Source organism: Callithrix jacchus, chromosome 20 (assembly GCF_049354715.1).
Source record: "Callithrix jacchus isolate 240 chromosome 20, calJac240_pri, whole genome shotgun sequence".
Taxonomy (NCBI): domain Eukaryota; kingdom Metazoa; phylum Chordata; class Mammalia; order Primates; family Cebidae; genus Callithrix; species Callithrix jacchus.
This window is the reverse complement of record NC_133521.1, coordinates 14,526,180-14,532,405: the sequence shown is the minus strand read 5'-3', so window position 1 is coordinate 14,532,405 and position 6,226 is coordinate 14,526,180. Positions and strand designations below refer to the sequence as shown.

The window sequence follows — 6,226 nt, the reverse complement described above, 5'->3', positions numbered from 1 at the left end:
TTAATGTTTTCTTTGTTGTCTATTTGTGGATATTCTATTGGCATTGAAGATAACAATATTGTGTGTCCAAGTATAAAATTCAATCAGATCTTCTATATCTGTATGTATATTTCTTTCTTTTGGGCTGAGGGTGACAAATTAAAGTCTCCTACTTCTAATGTATATCTAATATTTTTTATGTATGAATTTTGATATTGCTATTTTTACATGGATATTCATAGCTACTGGATCTTTATCATGGATTTTACCTTTTATTATCATATGCTGATTCTCATTGTTTCATTTATTGCTTTTCCACTAAATTTAAGACTTTCTAATATCAACAGTGTGGACATATTTTCTTTTTGTTTGCAATTTTCTGGTACACCCTCACTATCCCTTAACTTTCAGCTTTGCTTAGATAGGTTCATTATATAAAACATTTCTCTATACAGAGCAAGATTTTGCTTTGCAACTTTGAGAGCTCTTTTTCTTTAATGGAGAGTTTCTATTTACATGTATTGCTGTAAAAGATAGGTCTGGTTTTTCCTCATTTTTTTGGTAACAATTTTGTTAAGCTGTAATTCTCATACAGTGTAATTCACCATTTTAAGTAAACAATTCAATAGTTTTTAGTATATTCACAGATAGGTACAACCATTGCCACAATTTCAGAACATTTGTTATAAGTTCAAAAATAAAAATGTACCCTTTAGGACACCTTTCTATCTTTCTATGCCCCATAGCCCTAAGAAATCTACTGCTAACTAATCTACTTTCTGCATCTATAGATTTTCTGATTTTTAGAAAGAAAGAATTCATTCTTCAATGCTAAACATGATTTACTTGTAGGTTTTTTGAGATACTCTTTATCAAGATGAAGAAGTTTCCTCTCATTCCTGAGTGTTTTTACCACTAGAGAATGTTAAATTTTATCAAATGTTTTTTTCTGCATCTATTGAAATTATAGTTTTTGTTTGTACTCTATTGGTCCCTTAATGACGTATAATATTAATTGATTTTCAGATGTTAAACTAAGCTTGCATACCTGGATAAATTCTACCTCATTATGTTAAATAATTCTTTTTATATTTACTGCATTCAATTTACTAGAATTTTGCTGAGGATTAGGGAGTCCATCTAAATAACAGATATTGAAGCCATTCTTTTGGCTTCAGGAGAAATCTACAGACCAATACCTGCTATTTATATGGACCCCCTCCCCCAATCCTCAGCAAAATTCTAGCAAATATTATACAATGAGTTGCCAATGTTCCTAACAGTGATTTTTAACTTTAGTTATTGCATGTTTTAAGTACAGAATTTCCATTTGATAGTTTTTGATAACTTTTTTCTCTTCATTAATTTTCTCTACCTGATTCAACATTATCATCAGATCTTCCTTTACTTCCTTAATTACAGTTTTCTTTAGTTCTTTGAACATATTTATGATGGCTCTTTGAAGTTTTTGTCTCTTAAATCCAATGTTTACCTCTCTCCCGGTCAGTTTCTGTTGCCAATTTTTTCCCTAATGTGTGAATTATACTTTCCTGTTTCTTTTCATATCTTTAAAATTTTCTTTTCAGAAACTTGACACTTTAGCTAATATATTGTAGCAACTCTGGGTTCTTGTTTCTCCTGTTTAGCACTTGTTAAAGTTCTTTGCTTATTTGCTTGATAACTGGCTGGATTATTTAGTGAGATCTGTTTCCCTTCTTCAGTGTTAAACTGCTGAATTTGCTCCCTGGGAGACAAAGCCTTGGGTAGCCTAGTCATCTTGGGATGACAATGGGATCTACCAGGGCTCTCTTTGACCATCTTTTTTCCTGACCATACCTAGCTATAACTTTACAACTAGCTGGCTGATTGCTCTATTGTTTTCATCAGTGCCCTGGGGCATAAATTGCTTTATAGAATAATCCAATAAAACTCAAGCTCCTTTGAAAGGATGGTTTCTGAGGTCAATATTTGAGATGTGTTCTAAGCCCAGAAAAGTTTCTCCCAACTGTCTCTTTTTTCTGATTCTACAATATAATACCAATTTCTTACTCCAATATTTTCCCAATTTTGTTCACTACAATCTCCACTGTTTTTGAGAGCCCCCTTAAAGTTCAAACTTCTTTGTGTTCTGTAGCGTAATCTGAGGAGCTGTGCAAACTGGCACACTAGCAAAACGGGTGAATATTTTTGTTTTAAAACAACCATATAAAGTCACTGGAAGTGGCCCTACATTATAGGACAAATGAAGAAATATATATTACAAAAAATTTACTAAAATTTAATAATAACAGTGAAAGTCTATGGTATTTGAACCGAACCAGACTGCTCCATCTCCCATTCTCACAGCTCAATACTAGCAAACTGAATTCAATAGCACATTAAGATTATACACCATGATCAAGTGGGATTTATACCTGGGATGCAAGGATGGTTCAACATAGCAAGTTAATAAAAATTATATATCACATTAACAAAATGAAGACAAAAGCCATATGATCAGCTCAATTGATACAGAAAAAGCATTTGACAAAATTCAACATCATTTTACGATAAAAATTCTCAAAAAATTAGGAATAGAAAGAATGTACTTCAAGAGAATAAAGGCCATATATCATAAGCCCACAGCTAACATAATACACATTGGGAAAAATGTAAAACTGTGTTTCCTGTAGTCTTAAATACATGTTACACTGTTAACTCTTAGCAACTTTAACTTTTGGTGAAAAACCTGGTTATCCATGATTTTAATTATGGATACAATTAAATTAATAAATTATGGATAAATTATGGTACAATTAAAATGTGGAGCACCAGACACCAGACAGAAACACAGAAAGGTCTGACACTTTCCAGCATAGCTATAGGACATGGCTAACTCTATGTCCCCAGGCCTTAACTAGCTGTAAAAAAGACAAATTGTACAGTTAAAAGTCATAGTGGTATTTAATAAAGTATTTAGTAGACCTAATAGCTTTTAAATTGTATAACATTTCTTTCATAAATTCTCGTCAAGAGTCTTTTCTCAAAATTTATACAGACAATCTATGACATGCTCAGACTTTCTGACTTGTCCTAAACATTCCTCTTTTTAAACAACCAGTCATTTTACTTTAGGACAAGAATTGACCATACAAGATTTTTTCTTTTTAATTTAATTTTACTTTAAGTTCTGGGATACATGTGTGGAGTGTGCAAGTAGGTATACATGTGCCATGATGGTTTGCTGTATCTAAGAAACCATCATCTAGCTTTTAAGCCCCACACGCATTAGGTATTTGTCCTAATCCTCTCCCTCCCCTTGATGCCATTCCCGACAAGCCACAGTTTGTGTTGTTCCCCTCCCTGTGTCCATGTGTTCTCATTGTTCAACTCCCACTTATGAGTGAGAACATGCAGTATTTGGTTTTCTGTTCCTGTGTTAGTTTGCTGAAAATGATGACTTTCAGCTTCATCCATGTCACTGCAAAGGACATGATCTCATTTATTTTTATGGCTGCATAGTATTCTATGGTGCATATGTACCACATTTTCTTTATCTGGTCTGTCATTGATGGTCATTTGGGTTGGTTTCGTGTCTTTGCTATTGTAAATAGTGCTGCAGTAAACACACGTGTTTCTGTATAGTAGAATGATTTATATTCCTTTGGGTGTATACTTAATAATGAGAGTGTTGGATCAAATGGTATTTCTGGTTCTGTTTTCTTGAGGAATCACCACACTTTCTTCCGCAATGGTTGAACTAATTTACATTCTCACCAACAGTTTAAAAGCATTCCTATTTATCCACAGACTCACCAGCATTTATTGTTTCTTGACTTTTTAATAATGCCCATTCTGACTGCCATGAGATGGTATCTCATTGTGGTTTTGATTTGTATTTCTCTAACAATCAGTGATGTTGAGCTGTCTTGCATATTTTTCTTTGGCTGCATAAATGTCTTTTTTGAGAAGTGTCTGTTCATATCTTCTGCCCACTTTTTAGTAAGGTTTTTTTTTTTTCTTGTAAATTTGTTTAAGTTCCTTGTAGACTCTGGATATTACACCCTGAGCACTGTTTGGTGCACACTGTGAGACCGCGCCTTTGGCGCCTGCTCACTTTCGCAGAAAGGGCTGTGCACCTGGAGGTGTGCCGGGTCCCCGAGGTCCTGGCTGCCTTTCCCAGTTTCACTGAGGTTGCCTTCCACATCATCATATCGTCAAAGTTTGTACATCTTTTGTTTTTCCTGTTGTTTCTTCATGTATTCACTGAATCTTTTCTCGTTGAATCTAAAAAATGGGTCACGTTTGACAATTGAGATTGGAAGCGATCATCTATAACACCCCACCCATTTGATGTGGCACAGTGCAATGCCATTTTACAGCAGTGTAGACTCAGTGAGGTAGCCTGGCTTCCTGAAGGTGTTCACATTGTTAGTGGCTCACATTTCCACGCAGAGCCTGGTCTCTAAACTCCCGGCTCAACTCCCACCCCAGTCCATTTATTCCAAGACACACAAAAAAGGCCAGATAAGATTCAAGTCGTTTTATTGTTACTCACATATTTAAGAGAAAAACAAATGCAGCAAACGGCTTAGGACTATATTGTTTTAAATATCCAGGTTTGTGCAGGTTGGTCTATTTACATCTGGGAGCAGAGCTGTCCCCACATAAGGCACAGCGGCTGCACTTCTCAGACGCCCCTTTGCAGATGAAGCCCTGGGCACACTTGGCACAGCCCACCGGGCAACAGGAATAGCAGCCTGAGATGAAAGGGAAGAATGAGAGGTGAGCTGACTTGACCAGGCATCTCCCCAATAGCAAGCTTGGCTCCAGCTCAGACCCCAGACCCAGAGGGCACAAAGCCCTCTGAGAGAAAATGGCACAGCCAACAGGGGCAAAGAAAGCCCAGTTCCCCAGAAGAACGTACTCAGGGCCAGCCGAGGGTTCCCTCCCAACCTTAGCCACAGCCCCAGATTCCTGGAGATGGCTCCACACTCACTCTTCTTGCAGAAGGTGCATTTGCACTCTGCACTTGCAGGAGCTGGGGCACGTGCAGGAGCCACCTGCAAGGAAGAGAAAAGGCAGTGGGCAGTGAGTGAGATGCAGAAGGTACAGCAGTGGGTCAATGGGTCTCCAGTGCCCCTCCTCTGTGCAGGGCCAGCCCTCAGAGCTCTTTTCCTGATCAGGACAGAAGAACACAAGCCCCATGTCCTCTCCACTCAGGCTGGGAAGGGCAAACACCCTCCTGTTTTACCCCACCAGGAAGGTCCCAGGTGCACATACAACCCTGAAATACTGAGATTCCGAGCTGGAACCTTCTGTCCTGAACCCTGAGGGTTCAGAGTTTCCAGTCCCCATCCACCCTGATTGCCCAGAGCCTGGAAAGAGCATTGGGGGCGGGGGGCGGGGTGGGGGCTGACCAACTGGGTGATTTGCAGCAGGACAGCCTTGAGCCTCAGTGTTCTGAACTCTTACTTAAAGGCCCAGGGAGGAGGGCAATGCTCTCAGGGGTGTGATCAGAAAGATAGCACCTAACCAAGTAAAGGAATCCCCTTCCTTTCAGAACCGAAAATGTGACCTCCAGGTCGGGCAACACGGCTCACGCCTGTAATCCCAGCACTTTGAGAGGACAAAGTGGGCGGGTCACGAGGTCAAGAGTTGGAGATCAGCCTGACCAATATGGTGAAACCCGTCTCTACTAAAAATACAAAAATTAGCTGGGTGTGCCGGCGTGCATCTGTAATCCCAGCTACTCAGGAGGCTGAGGCAGGAGAATCACTTCAACCCGGGAGGCGGAAGTTGTAGTGAGCTGAGATTGAGCCATTGCACTTCAGCCTGGGTGACAGAGCAGGCCTCCCTCCCGGCCCTGCCCCCCTCCAAAAAAAAAGCGACTCCTGAAACCCAGAGACCCTCTGTCCTGGGGCTGGGAAATGGGGATCCCAGGCGCAGGGTCGGGCTTCCCTTACCAGTGGCTAGGAGCAGTTGGGGTCCATTTCGAGCCGCGATAAGGCTGGAGATCCCACGCGAGAAATTCACAGACTATCAGGCACGTGGAAGGCGTGGTGGAACCCAACAGCCGCGGCTGCTTTTATAGTCAGGGAGGGGACCTGGCGCAGAGGCCCCGCCTCGCACTTGCACCCCAACTCGCTGAGTCGGCGCCGCCGGCGGTCCTGGGCTGGGTTGTACGCAGCGGAGGGACTGGGCACACCATCCCCAGCTCTGCTCCGTGAGCACCGCGGGACCGCCCCTTTGGCTGTGCGCCCGGCGG

The 6,226-nt window shown here is 40.8% G+C and overlaps 1 long non-coding RNA gene across 1 annotated transcript; it reads right to left on the bottom strand.

Moving 5' to 3' along the window:
- Positions 1-4,585: 4,585 nt before the first annotated feature.
- Positions 4,586-6,019, bottom strand: LOC108589298 (uncharacterized). The gene is made up of 3 exons (XR_001908468.4): positions 5,925-6,019; positions 4,958-5,021; positions 4,586-4,718 (listed from the first exon to the last, which is right to left on the bottom strand). It is a non-coding gene; the product is annotated as an uncharacterized LOC108589298 (long non-coding RNA).
- Positions 6,020-6,226: the final 207 nt, after the last annotated feature.